Consider the following 18158-nt stretch of genomic DNA (forward strand, 5'->3'; position numbering starts at 1 on the left):
AACTAGAAAGCAGTACTCTTCTAACACAGCTCAGGTGAGGATTGAAGACCCAGAGCTGAGTTTAGATAGAGCTCCTAGGCCCATGGGTGTGAGTAGCAGCTGCAGGTGAGGCTGCTCAAAGCAAATAAGGTTTATTAGTGCACTCAGTACCCACAAAAATTCATCTAGCCCCTTTCTTCCTTACAGGATAAAATTTGCAATAATATATCAAAGCAAGCTTTTCACCTCAGTTACCTGCAGCTGCTCCTTCCTGACTCAACTCTTGCAAAAGGAAGGATGAAATGGTGAGCAGAAGATCTATATGCTGTATGCTAGACATGAGGCTCAGCCGCAGGCAAGAACAGCTTCCACCTGGAGCGTGGGAGCTTATGACAGTGCCACCATCTCATGGTTCCTTCCCAAGTTCCTGTGTTCTCTACTGCATGTTCAGAAAACAAGATAGAGTGCTTTAGAGTTGAAGGTGACCAACAAAAAGGCAGAGCGTTTTGTTTTGTGGTTGTGTGTATCTTTGTGGGCTATGATTAGGACCTCTAGATGCTATAAGAATACAAACAAGCTCTGTTCAGAAAAGAGGATAAGAAAATTTGCACTATTCTCAGATAACATACTTGCAGAGTCACTAGAGGATTATTCATTGTAATCCTGCTAGGTGTTATCTTATTATCTAGTGGTAACACATACCACATGGGGCTTTACTGGTAAAGAAAAACAGAAAGACTAAAAGCGAGAGTCTAAAGTAAGGTGAGAATTCTGCAGTGCTGGCAAAGGAGCCTTCTGCACCCCTCTTTTTTTTTTTTGTTTTTCTGAAGTGTATAGTATAGCTTTCTGCTACATCTGTAGGCGCAGACAGCTCTGAAAATTAGAAAGAAAAAAACCCAAAATAAACTAGAGATATTGTATTAAAAACATTACTATGAAAGGCATCCACAGTTTTATGTTTTCAGGGAAGCTGCTCTTTCCTTGCTTTTCCTGGAAGTTTCAGCTTCCCACATCCCAAAGAGAATTGAGACTTTTGTTCTCAGCCTGAAAAAAAAATTTTATAATAAAATTCGAAATAGGGCTCTTAATTATAATTAACAAAACTTGGTTATAATTAAAAAGCAGCTGGGGTTGGGCAGAACAGCAGAAGACTTTCTAGCTAAATGTTCACCTAAAATGGTTTTAGCCTCCTCCTATGGAAAGAAAAGCAGCTTCAGAGGTCCTCCCCTGCCCTCTGCGGGAGAGCCTTAGCACTGCTTATAGAGCAGTCAGCTCTGCAGCCACTGAACGCTCCCTGCCTCACTGCATTGCTCCGCTCTGGTTTAGAGAAATTATCTGCATTGTGACATTAGTAAAATTAAAATGTTAATGAAAATTTAAAAGGGTTATTATTTGGTTGTAAGCACATTGCTCATGACAGAAAACAACGTTTAGAGTACTCTTTTTATCATGGAGTCTGGTAACGTATGGTTGTTTTAGAATAAATGTTTGGAAGCTTTGGAACTACTGATGTTACTAAGAACGGTTTGAGTTTATGATTTGGAATCAGCGTGGTTGTACCAAGTGAAATTAAAAACAAGATAACAACATTTCAACTCTGATTCAAAAAGCTGTGTTGCAGGTGTCTGAAGTATTTATAATTTACATTACAGTAATTCTCATTGTCTTCAGTTTGTTCACAGTTGCAACTGCTATTCTTATGAAATTACTTTTGCCCACAGTAATCCATAATTTACTCCATTCATTCATGGGACTAACATAAAAAAATTCCAAACTTATTTTTCCACTGTTAGATCACATTTTTATTTTATAAGATGCTAGAACTACTCATTTTGTCACAGGTACTGGCACTCCAGAATGCCAGTACGTATGTTCCTCCTTCCTTTAGATCTAAGCTTGTCTCTATGAAATACATCAGTCCTGTTCTTCTGCATTATATTTAGTTATTTAGGACATGATGTTATAGGAGTTTTAATGCAACTCAGGCATTTTTCAAGCACCAGCATATTTTTATTCTCTTGCATCCCCAGTGTTCATGTATTCTTAGCCCTGATCTGGTTGTCATTTTTGCAGTTTTCAGTATGTTCTTGTCTGACAAGTCCTCTTTAAATATCTGCTGTATCAGCTCCTCTGCTGTCTTGGAAAAGCTCCTTCTCCCCGTCTGTCTCTTTTTAGCCCCAGACCTTCGTGTAGAGAACCTCACATTTCTCATGTACAGTGAACTGAGCTTGATAAGATTATATTTAGCTGTATCAGTAGGATTTTAATCCAATAATCCTGCAGAGAGGGAGTTCTTGGCAGCAAGGAGACCTAATGCACCTGTTTCCCCTGCCACTTAGCTTGTGTACCTTTGCAGTCAGTTTTCTCAGAACTCTTGGTATTAGTATTTTGGGATTGTGAGGAAACAGAAAACAAAAATGCACCCAGTCTTGCACTAAAGGGTAAAGTTACATAAAGGATGTAAAACATTCACATGTCATATAGAATGTCAGCTCTCTCCTGGGTTTGAAATAACCCTTGCCAATAATAAATTTCATAACTCTTCATTGTAAGGCTCTCTGCCAATACCAGATGCATCAGGCTTAAGTGGCACCATCAGACTGGCTCTTCCCCAGATTTGAAACATTTCTTTTTGTTTTGGGAAGTTCAGATTGGGCAGGGTCTTGAAGTGGAGGAGGGGAACAAAGAGGGAGAAGGTGAAAGGCCCCAGTGCACTTCTTAGTATACGGTTATATCTGGTTGACAGCAATATTGACCAGAACCTGTTAGGCCAAGAGTACGCAGTTGTTAATGAATCCAGATCTGAACTTCGCAGTTGAAGAGTATAGGTCTGGTTCTGCACTGTCACATATCATTGGCAGTTGTTCCTAGGTGGAAGCGTAGATAATTCTTCCTCTGCCTAAAAATAGTTAAATGATTAATATCATCCCCCCCATCTAAAAAAGTAATCTGAAAGAGTTTTCCAGTGAGAAATCAAAAAAGATCCTCGCTGATGAATTAATCAAAGTTCTTAAAATATGAGATTGAGTATGAGTATATGAGTATCTCCCTCTGCAGAGATACTCACTGCAGAGGGAGAAGCTTCTAGTCCTTCTAATGGTATAATGGAAAAGTGAAGTGGGTTTCTGAACTGGACCACTGTAAGGTTGAGATCAATCTATCTGAATGCTTCCCAACCCGTTAGCTGATGCCGACAGAATGGGATCTTTGCAGGTGCTGCATACGCCTCTGTAGTGTCTGGTCAAAGTCAAGTCCCCTGCTTCCAAGGGTATTTTTTTATCAAGACTTTGTGGTGCCAGTCTTCTCCTAGTCCAGGACCAGGAGCATCACAGTGATCAGGCCATCACAACTGGATTTCTTCATAGAACATGTACTGCAGAAGCGCCATTTCATTGTAAAGGTGATGAGCCATGGCAAAAAAGCTGGTGGCCAGGACCACACCTGGAGGTCTACATGGTGGTAGTCTTCTGCACAGACTACCCCACCTGCCTGACTGCTGTCATCCATGTGTTCTGTTTTCAGATGGATACTGTGATCAGGAACTCCCATCTGATCCTAATATTTGTCCTTTCAAAGCTTACCATTAAGCCCCTCGCTTGTCTGCCACCCCCTGATTCCAAGTGGTGGGATGTTAGAGTGGGAGGAATGTAAGTGATCCAGCACTTACTCCATACTTGCATGGCTTGTCAAGAGTGTAACACAAGCAGCTTTTATAGAGATCTGTGGGACTGCTGGAGTACCGTTGTGTACTGATTTTGGCTTCATTTTCTTCATAGTAGCTCCTATGGGGCTGTGTTTTGGATTTGTGCTGGGAACAGTGTTGGTAACACAGGGATGTTTCAGCTACTGCTGAGCAGTGCTCACACAGAGTCAAGGCCTTTTCTGCCTCTCACCCCACCCCACCAGCGAGTAGGCTGGGGGGGCACAAGAAGCTGGGAGGGGACACGGCTGGGACAGCTGACCCCAACTGACCAAAGGGATATCCCACACCATATGGCGTCATGCTCAGCATATAAAGCTGGGGGAAAAAGGAGAAAGGGGGGACATTCGGAGTGATGGCGTTTGTCTTCCCAAGTAACCGTTACGCGTGATGGAGCCCTGCTTTCCCGGAGATGGCTGAACACCTGCCTGCCCATGGGAAGGAGTGAATGAATTCCTTGTTCTGCTTTCCTTCCACACACAGCTTTTGCTTTCCCTATTAAACTGTCTTTTTTATGTCAACCCATGAGTTTTCTCACTTTTACCCTTCCAATTCTCTCCCCTTCCCACTGTGGGGGAGTGAGCAGGTGGCTGTGTGGGGCTGAGCTGCTGGCTGGGGCTAACCCATTGGCACAATTCCTCCACCACATGTCAATTTTGCAGAAAGGAAGGAAGACATGAGTACAGTAAGGTGCTCCAGGTTGAACCTTCTTTTCCAGAACTTCTTGCTGACATGTTCTTTGTGTTTTCCTTCTCAGTGTGGACTCTTGTACAGAATGGAATAAAACACACTCAAAGACATAAGCCTTTCTTCCAAAAGAAGATAACCTACTTGTGGGGGGAGGAAGGGACCTCCATAGCTGTGAGGCTGCTTTCTGGTCCCTTGTCAAGTCAGTGGGCAATATCTGCTGGTCCCTCCATAATAAGCTTGCTGGCTAAGCAAGCCCATTCAGCTAGACCATGACAGCTATGAATATGGTCTCCTTGTGACTAGCTGTTGAGATCAATGCTTCAGTTGAAGCAGCAACTGCAACTGATCCTTAGCAGATTGCAAATTAGAGCTTGTGTCTTGCCGTAAGCCTCCCTCCTGACCCTTGATTGCTAGCTTGATTCTTAATGTATGTAGTTTTTATGACTTTATATTGTATGTCTTTAATGTATAATCCTCAAAGCATATTCTGTTTCCAGGCCTCATCTTAACCTTAAGCAGGGTTGAGCACGTCTCAGTTCCTTCATTTTCTTGGTAGATAGCTAAGTTCACTTAGTTTGTAAATGCTTGGTCTCTAGCACATCATTACTGAAAACAAAACTTACATATTCACTGTTCAGGGTGGTTATCTAGTCAGTGCTTGGGGGATTTTGTCAAAAAAAGTCTGCTGTCACATTTGATTTTCCTCTCACAGACAAGCATTCATTAATTCAGTGCAAAGCACAGGCATCTCTCAGAGTCTTGTTAAGATTTTTATTTAGCAGTAGGGCAATTGAATCAAGACTCCATCCACCTCTGCAAATGTGTGTTGTGATTATGTGTTCTCCAGCCTGTCAGAAGCTTATGAAACATTTTCTGATCAAGGAGAGGCAACTCAGGCAATTTTCTCTATTTTAGCTCTTGTATCACACAGCTCCTGTGTTATCTGACACTTTATTTCTGTCGTAAGACAGCCTGATGCATAGAAAACTATGTAAAAGCAACTCATCCCATGTGTTTTTAGGTCCTTTCCATGTTATGCAATGCTATTTTTCATTCTTCACCATGTTTTTCTTACTTTCTTAATATGTTAAAGGCCAGTATCTCACATCTGAACCTTGACAGGCTGATCTTGATAAGTTGAGAGCTATGCCCTTCATTTTGGCATATATTTAATAGCTATAAACACCACAAATGAAATATGATGTGTATATTCATCATTATGATGTGTCTACTCATCATACACCCCAGCTACAGGAAACTTCTTGTCATTCCTCTCTGCTGTAACCTTGCTGTCTATAAATCTAGTTGGAAGTTGCCTAGATGGTTCTGCATTTCTGTCTCATGAAATATCCAAACTGTCTTTTCCTTTTAGGTTTTATCTGTGTGAGTACAGTTGTCATGAAACTTGCCCATGAGCTACAGCCCAGGAGTCCTGAGCCCTTTATTTATTTGCAGAAGGGAATATACATCATCAAGGATAAGGGAAATTCTAGAGGCCTGCAAAATGGAAATCTCAGTGTCCATCTTTGAAAGGATGGAAGGGGAGAAGAAGACAACCAAGGGAATTACACTTAGCCCACTTTCCCTTCCTAGAAATAGACAAGGATATCTTGTCTACAAGATCTATGAGTAAGCACATCTACGTTTAAGCACTAGAAGACAACAAGGTAATAAGCAACAGCTGGCATTAATAAATCAGAACAAATCATGTCAAATTACCCTAGTTTCCTCTACCTGAGGAACTTTCTGAATAGGAGGAGGTCAATGTGATATGTCTTAAATTTAGTAATACCTTAGTAAGTATGAAGATACAGTCTAAATGCAATATCTGTAAGGTAGGGATATAATCTACTCTTAATTCTCTGGTCTGAAAAACAGAAAAGTTGTCAGTGGCTCCTGTGGGTTTTAGAAAAGGGTTAAAGGTAGCATGACAGTATCCTTAATTCCATGTTCTCGATTGAAATGAATGTGAAAGTTCTCTGCTAGGGATAGTCATTCTGGCTTTAATTTTCCTCTGTTGTTAATTTTAAAGTATGGAAAGCAGCAACCCAAACTGAAAAGAAGTGAGTATTGCACAAGTAGCACACTGGGTAGGCGTTGCTGTGAATAAACAGTCTTTTGAACAAATAAGAGTCCAGGAGTAGGCCATAAATTTAAATTATTGTTTAGCTTGAATAGAGAGTCTTTCCAAAAAGTGTAATGCAGTGGGATTCATAATTAAATCATCTAACTAGAATATTAAAACCAAAAACCTTTTGAAAGTTTCCAATAGTATCCAAAGATCTAGTGAGGCTGGTAAATGTTCTTGCTACTAAGGTGGTCCATGAAGTTTATTGACAGGACAAAAAATGCTGCTCCCTCCTGAAAGGACCTCCTACTTTATGGAAAGGACCTCCTACTTTATGGAAAGGAACTCCTACTCCTACTTTACTACTTTATGAATGGCATTTCAGTATCCATGCGGGTCAAGGTGATATCTGGAAATCAGGTGTTCAGGAAGGTGATAGTGCTTAATCCCTCAGTGATGGTTCCAAACTGACCTTTCTTAGCCGAGTTGTTATTATCACTAATTATAGTAGTAGGTCTAATGGGTAATATTTATACTCTGTTAATCAGCAGTATCGGTCTCCGTATCATTTGGTAACTGGCTTGCCTATATGGGTAATTCTTCTTTTGAGAAAACAGGAAAGCTAGAATCTAGTAATTTTTTTCCTACTGCTTTTGAATGTGTTTGATATTAAAGGTGTTATTCTACTCAAAGAGAGCTTGTCAGTGACAAACAGGACCAATTGCTTTCAGAATTGTGTCCAGCAATTACTTTTCAGGTGACCACTAGTCAATGTTCAGTTAGTTAGGAAATGTCTTTAAATAATTTAAAGAAGAAATCATTGCATAGCTGTGCTCCATTCCGAATTCTGTGCATATAATACTCTCTAGTCACTAGTGACATTTACAGCAGTTATGTTTTGGTCATGTTTAGGTGAAGCATCCTTTGTTTGGCAATGGACAGGACTGGCTTAGGATTTTAGGGGAATTAAAAATGGTGTTAATCATGTAGTTCACTGGAGGTTTTTTACTCTAGTTGGAATTAAATAATTTTTTGGAATTTTTTTCTCAACTTAGTTTTGTGTCATGTGGTGCAATGATCTAGTAAATGCTTGACATAAAAGCAGAGAGAATTACATCTCCCTGATGCAAATAGATGCAAATTATTAAGTCTTTGTAACAGTTCAGAGTGTTTAATAATTTCTCTACAACAAAGTCTAATGGAAAATAGAAGGACACATAGGAATCCACCAATCTTAATTTAGCCCTGTGTAACTAATTTAGAAGAAGGCTGGAATCTGCTTAAATATTTTGTTGAATTAAGGTCTTTTGCTAACATAACTGAAGTCAATTTCTAGTAATAAAAATTTTCCAAGAGAGAGGGGAATGGAAAAAATACAGAGGGAGACTGGGAATATCTGCCTGGCAGATACAAAATCCCACATAGAATGTCGGCACAGTATTCCTCGTTTTGAACAAACTTGACTATATTCAATAGAAACGTTAAAAAACATTCATTAATCATTTCTTGCTTGTGTAAAGGCAACTTCATGAAGTCCAGCCTGTGCACAGTGATTATTTGCTAAAGGAAAGCATTTGCACAGTTTCAGTTGTCTTCAGTAGCCATGAAAACATATGATTGAAAAACCCACTGCGGTTGGACACTTCATTACGTTATTCTCCAGTGTGTATTTCTGACCCGATTCTGCTCTGTGATACTTCTATACACAGAAATGAACTGAGAAATGAACTGAATCCCCTCTTCGAACTGAGTTGCACTGGTGGGGGTGGGTGCAAATTCAAGTTTATTGCATCCAGAAAGCTGAAAAACAGGAATTCCCTGATTTTTTTTTTTTAATGGAAGTTTTAACTTAGCAAGTAGCTCCATTAAGTAATGCTTCTCATCACTAAAAATGTCTGAATCAGAACTCAGATGATTACTTCTAATAAACTGTAGTGATTCTGAATACGATCCCGCCTTCACGGGTAGGATTCTGTTAAGTCAGTGGAGTGATCAGTGCAGTGTAACTATGAGTAGGACTAAAAATGCCTGCCCCTTCCCCAGCACTCCCTGTGCTCCTAGGAAGAGCACTGCCTGTTAGGGGAATGTGTTTTGTCCTGCAGTTCATTCAATACTTCATATAAAAGATACAGTTGTGAAGTATAGAATAAAAAACAACAGCAGAGGGAGGCATATGAATAGGTACAGGAGAAAAAATGTGGAGGTGAGACCTGAAAGCAAATGAGAGGAAAAGAGAGAGCCTGCGTGACAGCGGGACACTGAAGGGCAGGGCTGCACAAGCGGGAGGGGGAGAGAATAACTGCAGATAGGTACCCAGCCTGTGAGTCTCAGCAAAACCAGCCCATTGGTAGGATTAATAATAAAAAAGGGGGGCGAGGGGACAGTTTTGAACTTCTAGGAACTGCAAGGAGGGGAGATGGCTGGGTTTGGGGGTTTTTCTCTTCATCCTGTTACAGGCAGAACACTCTCAACTCAGGGAATTTTTACTTAATTTACTGCCAGTTAGCACCAACTGCTGATCACTGATTCAGGTGTCGGGTGAAAAAGAAGAGAGAACATAATTAAAGACTTTAAGAAACACCTTTCCTTCCCCAGGCTCCACTTTAGCCAAACATCTCTCCCGCCCCCGTCCTAGTCCCCCGTTTCACTGCGGGTCGCACTCAGTCGTCCCAGGGGGAGGTGGTGGTCGGTGCGTGATGGCTGCTCTCTGCCGCTCTTCCCTTCTCCTTCCCCTTAGGCCTCCCTGGGGCTGCATGGCCCCAGCAGCATCTTCCACCATGTCCCCAGCTGTAACAGAGGCCTTAAAACCGTTTCCTTCTGGTAAATCCATGGTTTTGTATGGTACTGCAAAAATGGCTAGGCAGGCTGTTGGTAGAATTGTTGATACCACTAGTCATATACATGCAAAAAAAAATTTAAAAAGAAAATGTTGCTTTTAAAAAATTTTAAACTGAAAAATTCTGGAATGCTACCAATTACATCCAAACCAAATCTGGGTGTAATTGGATGTTTCTGCCTCTAAATACCCTCCTCTCTCTTCCATCAGGTACAATTCTTGTGTCTGCTAAAAGCAGCCATCAGCCTATTGATGATGGGGTAGAGACTGCCTCTTACTAAAACCTTTCTGCAGAGTATGGCTCCATGTGGTGCAAACCAAAATCAAGTGTCGTGGTTTAGCCCCAGCCGGCAACTGAGCACCACGCAGCCGCTCGCTCACTCCCCCTCGGTGGGATGGGGGAGAGAATCAGAAGAGCAAAAGTAAGAAAACTTGAGGGTTGAGATAAAAACAGTTTAATAGGGAAAGCAAAAGCCGCACACGCAAGCAAAGCAAAGCAAGGAATTAATTCACTCCTTCCCATGGGCAGGCAGGTGTTCAGCCATCTCCAGGAAAGCAGGGCTCCATCACGCGTAACGGTTACTTGGGAAGACAAACGCCATCACTCCGAATGTCCCCCCTTCCTTCTTCTTCCCCAGCTTTATATACTGAGCATGACGTCATGTGGTATGGAATAGCCCTTTGGTCAGTTTGGATCAACTCTCCTGGCTGTGCCCCCTCCCAGCTTCTTCTGCACCTGGCAGAGCACGGGAAGCTGAAAAGTCCTTGACCAGTGCAGCAACAACTAAAACATCTCTGTATTATCAACACTGTCTTCAGCACAAATCCAAAACATAGCCCCATACCAGCCACTATAAAGAAAATTAACTCTGTCTCAGCTGAAACCACCTGAACCAATGCAGGACAAGCCTTACAAGAAGCAGTGCAAGTGCAGCAGTGACCTGACCTGAGCTGGCTTTGGTGCCCAATAACTCCAAGCAACACACCACCTCTCCTGTCCTGAGTAACAACCATAAGAGATGAAGCCCAAAGTCATGGACTAAATGAACTCAGTGGACATTTGTGGACATTTATGGACATTTTACAAATATTTTGTAGGGGTGGTCCATAGACTAAGGGAATGATATGTGTGTATTATATCAAAGGATGGGAAGGGTGATGGTGGGTAATGAGAATGTATTGAATAGTGTGAGACCTGAGCATGACGTAAATGGTATGGAATAAGGGGTGGATACTGTCCTGGTTTCAGCTGAGACAGAGTTAATTTTCTTTATAGTGGCTGGTATGGGGCTATGTTTTGGATTTGTGCTGAAGACAGTGTTGATAATACAGAGATGTTTTAGTTGTTGCTGCACTGGTCAAGGACTTTTCAGCTTCCCGTGCTCTGCCAGGTGCAGAAGAAGCTGGGAGGGGACACAGCCAGGAGAGTTGATCCAAACTGACCAAAGGGATATCCCATACCACATGACGTCATGCTCAGTATATAAAGCTGGGGAAGAAGAAGGAAGGGGGGGACATTCGGAGTGATGGCGTTTGTCTTCCCAAGTAACCGTTACGCGTGCTGGAGCCCTGCTTTCCTGGAGATGGCTGAACACCTGCCTGCCCATGGGAAGTAGTGAATTAATTCCTTGCTTTGCTTTGCTTGCGTGCACGGCTTTTGCTTTCCCTATTAAACTGTTTTTATCTCAACCCTCAAGTTTTCTTACTTTTGCTCTTCCGATTCTCTCCCCCATCCCACCGAGGGGGAGTGAGCGAGCGGCTGCGTGGTGCTCAGTTGCCGGCTGGGGCTAAACCACGACATCAAGGCAAAATACTTCCAGGTACTCTGCCCCTGTTAGGGCACTCACTTGTAAAAAAATAATGTAATCAAGTGGTAGCTAAGTTTATTTTTGTCCCCAGAAGTCTAAGTTTTTTCTTGAAAAAGAGAGAAAGTTCTTCTTGCGTGACCTGCTTGCTTCTACATCTGCAAATCGCATGCTATAGAAAACATTAGTTGTGATACCACCCTGCGAGGGTGGTGACTGGTTGTGAAAATGCCTTGCCTTCTCAAGCAATCTTAATCTAAAGCCCCAGAAGCACAAAGTTTTCCCATCTATTGCTTTACTTGCGGAGACCTCCGGTGAAGGACAATCTCAGAAATCAGTTTGCCAGTAGTACTAAAAGGATATGAGGTTTTTTCTTGCTAAGTTGGCATCTTAATGCCACAATGTCTAGATTTCCTCATTTCCTCAATGTCAAGACTGTCCCAGCTTGCTCAGGATTTTTCAAGACGTCACTGAAGATTTGTCTACATCAGTGAAGAGGTGCTTTAGCTCTGGGCCCTCCCTTTGTGTATTGAATTATGGGGCAAAATGTCTCTCTAATAAATTTCCACATTTGTTTCGGCGCTTTCCAGCCTGTAGTTTTCGAGAGCTGTAGGAATGCACTGTAATAGTCCTCTTTCTATTTTAAGTCCAGAACATAATATTGCTTACCCAGATCACAGGGCCAGGGCCTGAGGGATAACAAAAGGACGTTGTCAAAACTTTCCATCCCAAAGTGCTAAAATAGGAGCCCTGTCAAAATTCTGATTAAATTCAGTGGAGCCAGGATTTCACCCTTATTTGGATGCCATGGAATTTCTCCTTTATACTCTTTTTATCCTTTCTACTTTTCCCATATAAAAAGGTAGTTATTAGGATACTACTTTTTGGGAAGAAGGTCATGACAAATTTCGCTGTGTGGATGGACAGAAAGAACCTTAAAACGCTTGTGAGCATTCAGAAGATCTCATTTGATTATTATTTTCTGGTTCTAATATATCAGCACACTGTTATATTAAAAATAATGTTTATATCTTTTTCTAATTTCACTTTTCATTGAGTATTTTCTAAAGCATGGATAGTGTCTGTTCATAGGAGGTAGACCTGACCCTGAACTCCAAGTCTAAATAACACAGTGTTTTGGTACAGTGTGAGCCTTGTCTGAATTACTACAATTTGGACCCATCCCTACTGTGCATAAGAAAACCAGTTTTGAAACACATGCTTCACGTGTCCTAAAACATGGGCTGGTGGCCTTTCAAAGTAATACGCACTGTATTCCACTGGAGAGTGCATTCGCATGTTAAGAGCAATATAGAAATATAAAAATGCCTTCACAATACCTATATGGGGTAAATAAAGTATCCTCTTTTTTCATAGAGGGGAAATACTGAAGCAGAAAGTCAAAGGATTTGACCCAAGTTACAGAGGATAAGCATGCCAGGATTTATGACTTTGTTTCGCAAATACAGGAAAACTTTACCCTGAAAAGACTAGTATGTCTGTGATACGTTGGGGTATCTTCAGCAGGAGCTTCCTTCTTCAGCAAAAGACTGAGGTAAGCTACTCTTCCCAGGGAGCTCAAAATCTTCATTACAACTGATCTTACTACACTTTCACTATAGTTCACTGCCGCTTGTGTACCGAAGGATCCTCTTGCTGGTGTCAAGCCCAAATATAATGAATGTAGGATCAGTGTATAAAGCTGCAGATGGCTCCTATAAACACTCTCACTTATCCTCTGTTCCCGACGATGCATAAATCACTAGCTCCATCTGCCTGCTATTTCCTTCAGCATCTTGGGCATTACAACTCATTAGGAGGTGGCAGGGAAACTCAACCCCAACTGCAAGGGTTTTGCCAAAAAGCACAAGACACAGAACTTAACTCTCAGGAAAACCCATGCCTCAGCATTTTGCTGATCACTTCATTGCAGGAAGAAACGCCTGCTTTATTTTGTACTCTTATCAAGGTAGAGAACAGGCTATTTGAAAGCCTGGAGTATCAGGCAGGAAATCCTCATTCCCTTTTTTTCTGTGCTTTACAGCGAGAGGGAGTGATGATGAGCTTATATCCTGACAGATTTCACCGTTACTCTGTTTGGCCTGGAGTCGCTTGCCGTCAACCCTGTGCTTGCCTGCTTACTATAAATAACATACCGTCAGAAAAGAAGAATTCACAGCTTCTTACTCTTTTGCTGGCAATAGGAAGCTATTTTCATGCTGCTTGTTAAGTATTTTGGGCTTTGGCTTGGATTTCTACAATCATGTCTAGAATAAATGACATTAAATGCAGATTGGTTGTGCTACATGTTGAGTTTTGTTCATGCAAATTTTTACTTGGAGGCAGGGGATGCAAGACACCAGGTGAAGGAAATACCTAAAATTGTCTCAGTTGCAGAGAAGGAGCAATATGGGATGATGCTGTCTGAGAGAGAAAAGGCTATAGGAAGAAAATAGGGTGAACAGAAACCCTTAGGGTTTGGGAGGAAAAGAGCTTGAGGGTGAGGGCAAGACATCTATAGATGGAGCAAGGCTAAGCAGAATGGCTGTGAGAGACAGTGACTTGAACTTGCTGTTTTGGTAAGGGTAGGCTCGGGTAAGAATTCTCATCTCCGCTGATGGGTGTGGTTTTTTCCTTATTAAAAAGCTTTACAAATTTTTAATGATGGTGACCTTTGAACATGATTTGGAAACTGAATGAACATTTCCAGCATCTGAATGTTATTACTAGCATATGTTACCTTTGAAAATACCCCTGTTTTGATCTCTGAAGGCACCTATTGTTTACTGTGCTGGTTTTGGCTGGGATAGAGTTAATTTTCTTCACAGCAGCTAGTATGGGGCTGTGTTTTGGATTGGTGCTGGGAACAGTGTTGGTAACACAGGGATGTTTCAGTTATTGCTGAGCAGTGCTCACACAGAGTCAAGGCCTTTTCTGCCTCTCACCCCACCCCACCAGCGAGTAGGCTGGGGGGGCACAAGAAGCTGGGAGGGGACACGGCTGGGACAGCTGACCCCAACTGCCCAAAGGGATATCCCACACCATATGGCGTCATGCTCAGCATATAAAGCTGGGGAAGAAGAAGGAAGGGGGGGACATTTGGAGTGATGGTGTTTGTCTTCCCAAGTAACCGTTCCACGTGATGGAGCCCTGCTTTCCTGGAGATGGCTGAACACCTGCCTGCCCATGGGAAGGAGGGAATGCATTCCTTGTTTTGCTTTGCTTGCGCACACAGCTTTTGCCTTCCCTATTAAACTGTCTTTTTTATGTCAACCCATGAGTTTTCTCACTTTTACTCTTCTGATTCTCTCCCCATCCCAGTGGCAGGGAGTGAGCCAGAGGCTGGCTGGGGCTTAGTTGCTGGCTGGGGTTAAACCACAACATTTACTTACTGTTGTTCACTGTTTGCTTATCCCCAGGGCAGGTACGTCCTCTTCACTGTGTCAGGCAGGAGTCCTGATCCGAAAGAGTAATCGTACTGGGTGAAGACTGCATCTTGCCACACGCACGCGATGAAACTAATCAGCACAGGCACCCTTCTCTTGGTCATTTCCTGGCCCTTATTGCATTTCTCAAACATTGATGCTCTTCTAATGCCAGTTCTGGGGGATGTGTGGCCCTGCATGCATAAACCTGAGTGGTGTTGAGATTCCTAGGTGTCCCAAGGAGCAAGAGCTATCAAACAGCTACAAAACAAGGATATGCTTACAGTCATTTCACTCACAGACCTATGAGAAAGAATGCATTTTTCTCTAACCTTGGTTTCCAGAATGATGGAACCGATATCGGTGGATTCCCCAGAAGTATTTTTTGCTATTTAAGTGAAGCCCTATCCAGTGAGATATTTCAAGTCTTATCCATACATAGAATTCAATGACATTTTTAGAAATTGTTTAATTATACCAGTGCAGGCCAATATGTAGGTAACCCTAAGTTGTTTTATGTTGATTTTTCTCAAGCTGGTTGTCCAAATAACTGATAAAATAACGTGGGTGTCTATATAGGGGTGTTATAGATAAGCCAATTTAAGTCATAATTTAGCTGAAGTAATAGAGGTGTGTCTGCAGGCAAGATTCTAGTGTATATTTTCCATCCTCACTTTTTGTTACTCAAACATCATAAGAATTAGCTGTTCTAATTCTTCCAGGCTTTTTATTTTTACATCTTTCCTGCATTTCCTTGCAATACAGTAGCATCTCATAACTAGATATATGCAATTTAAATTATTTACAACATTGCTTTCTGACACTCCCTCAGAAAATCTATGATGTTCCTGTTTAGCCTGCCTTATGCACACCAAGGGACTGATTTGGTGCAAACAAATATTTTTCTAGCTTTTTTTTCTCAACTCTGTATGTGGCTTTAGATCAGAAGAACCCATTTCCATTAGAACCTAAAGCATCAAAAGATTCCAGCATTATATTCCTTTCTGGTTGTATGATGCAAGGAAATTATAATCTACAGCAGTGGGAACAAGCTTATAACAAGGAAAATGTCCTGCCTAACACCCAACGCATCCTAGTCAGCCTGAAGTTTATGCTAACTGCTGGATTGCTGCAACTGTGTGGAACAGAAATCGGAGGCGCATCTTGCAACTACCACTCCGTAATACTCCAACTACCATAATAAAATCTCCCAGAGCCCTCGTTCCCTGTCAGCTTGTACTTGACTTCCTTTATGTAGAAAATTCCCTGGAAACTCGATGATCTGCCAGAGTTATATTATTCAGTCTTTGGATACACTGCAGAACTCATCTTTTCTTTCATTTTTCCCTGGCTGTCCAGGAAGGAACAGCTGTGGGCTGGATGGATTTTTGCCTTTTTATAGAAAGGATTTTGGATTGTTAGACAAGGGTCCTTTTACATGATTTTGTATTATTATTCTAGGTATAAGATGCACAGAATGCAGAGCAAAACCTACTGTTCTGTTTTATGTACTTGAAGAGATAAATAATATATGAGATCAAAGATATTTTGCTACCTTCCTGGATTTTTATGTGCTCCTTTTTGTTTTACTGTTTCATAATGCAGACAGCTACATATTGGGCCATAAATCATTCTGTTTCTTTTGATGGTGTTACTGCGTACAGCCAAAGCAGAATAACAGTGTTCAAAATATAGGTCACTTTGCTTTTGGTTTCCTTGCTTTACACATGGTAGAATGAATAAAATTACTATTTTTTAAAAAACCTGTGACTTACAGAGTCATAGAATAGTTGGACTCTTGGATAGTATGTCATTATAAATAGTGTTTGAAAACTGGGAGTGTCAATAGATATATGTTGGATTCTGGGGTTACATTTTGGGCCTTCGTGAAACCGAGGGAGAATGGGGGAAAAACCTTCTCTGTCTGCCTGGCTTCCTGCTGGTCTTTGTTATGCTGTATCGTAGCACAAAGGCTAGGGTTAGCTGGAAGAGAAAATACCAACAGGATTTACGTGGGTAAAAGGGTAGGTCCAGTTGCAATAAATGTCTGTGATACAGCCAAGCTCCGAGTGACCCCAGCAAGCCCATCCAAGAACGCGTTCCTGGTGTCTTTGCTCTTGGGCTTGCTGTAGGAGTCAGGATGTGCTACTGGAGAAGCCTAAGAGGGCCGTAACTATTGCTCTGGCTCCTGCCCGTGCATCCATCAAATCCCTGGCAGTTGGAGCCAGGATGCATGAACAAGCTCGTAGGCATGTGTGTGTGCTTGCATGTGAGAACCGGTGCCCTGTGTTTAACATAAAGTAGGATGTAAACACAATCTGCTAGGGACGGCAAACATGCCGGCCTTCTGTTTTCTTTAATAAAGGTGTGGAATTTAATGCATTAACGTAGACGGGGTGGTGGTTGCCATAATGTGTTCTTTCTTCAGATAACCCAAACTGTGTTGAAACAGGTCCCAGGCTGGCAGGACAGACAAAGAAAAACTGTTACCATGCTTTAAATATGTAATGGGCATATGCTGTATACTGGGTTGGGGTCTTGAAGAACGCTGGCTGTGAAAAGGGTCCCAAAGAGCTGGATTCTGGGTGAGATGTCTTGTTCCCCAAAAGCAGTCAGACCATGTTAGTCTTCCACAGCATTCCTTTCGCTGCAAGGAACAGGTAGCGCATGGGTCGGTGCTGCATTTGCTGTGTGCTTTCAGAAGAAATGGTGGGCAAACCTCGCAGCAGGTTATGGAGTGCAGAGGCTTCTCTTTGTTTTCATGCTTAGATGGCCTCTAAAGTACGAAAAAGTATCTGCTGTGATGAGTGCTTCGCTCAAGCAGCTCAGTCCACCTGCAATATTGGCCAGGATCTGAAGAGCTGACTTAAGTCGTTTCTGTTCCCAGACAAGGGCACAGGTAGGATTGCTGGTCTTGCTTCCTAGGAGTAACCTAGTGGGAGATTGAAAAGTGACAAGTAAAGAGCTGTACTGGATTGGAGTGCTACTATTGGGTTAATTTGCTTATATTCTGCTCTAGTCAGCATGAAAAGCCTGCTTTTCAGAAACATACTAGATCAAGTCACCTTATACCTCAAGAAGTAATAAAAATATGATGAAGTAAGCTTTCCCCTCTCACCCCCGAAGCTTCTAATTACTATGAGGCTGTGTTTGTCTCATTGTGAAACAGCAGTGGGAGTTAAAGAATAGAGTGAACATCTGAGATATCAGCATGTGTACACACACAAAATGACTTAGCCAAATCGTTGTGCACACAGGATAATTAAACCATCACCTTTCTTAAAACAAAACAAAAAAGGTGCTGAAACAAAGATGAAAGAAGAGCACAAGAGGTGCAGGAAGATGAAGAATAGTTACAGCTGCAGAAACCAGAGCAGATTTTCTTCTCTCCAGCAGATGGTAGGATTTTCTCAGCTACAAACAGGCAACAGCAAGAAGAATCACCCGAAACCTCATCTTTAAAGAAGTATTCTCCAGCCTTTTTTTGATTTGCAGATTCCTAAAAAATCTGGTGGAGTTAGGAGTTCACTAGATAACAAAAGCTGCTGGAAGAGATTTGGAAGTTACCTGTCAGGACCGCTAGCAGTAGTCCATGTAGCTCAGGTTTAAACTAGAGCTGAAATGCCATAGCTTGTCCATAATATGTATGAAAGCC

Source organism: Mycteria americana, chromosome 1 (assembly GCF_035582795.1).
Source record: "Mycteria americana isolate JAX WOST 10 ecotype Jacksonville Zoo and Gardens chromosome 1, USCA_MyAme_1.0, whole genome shotgun sequence".
Taxonomy (NCBI): Eukaryota; Metazoa; Chordata; class Aves; order Ciconiiformes; family Ciconiidae; genus Mycteria; species Mycteria americana.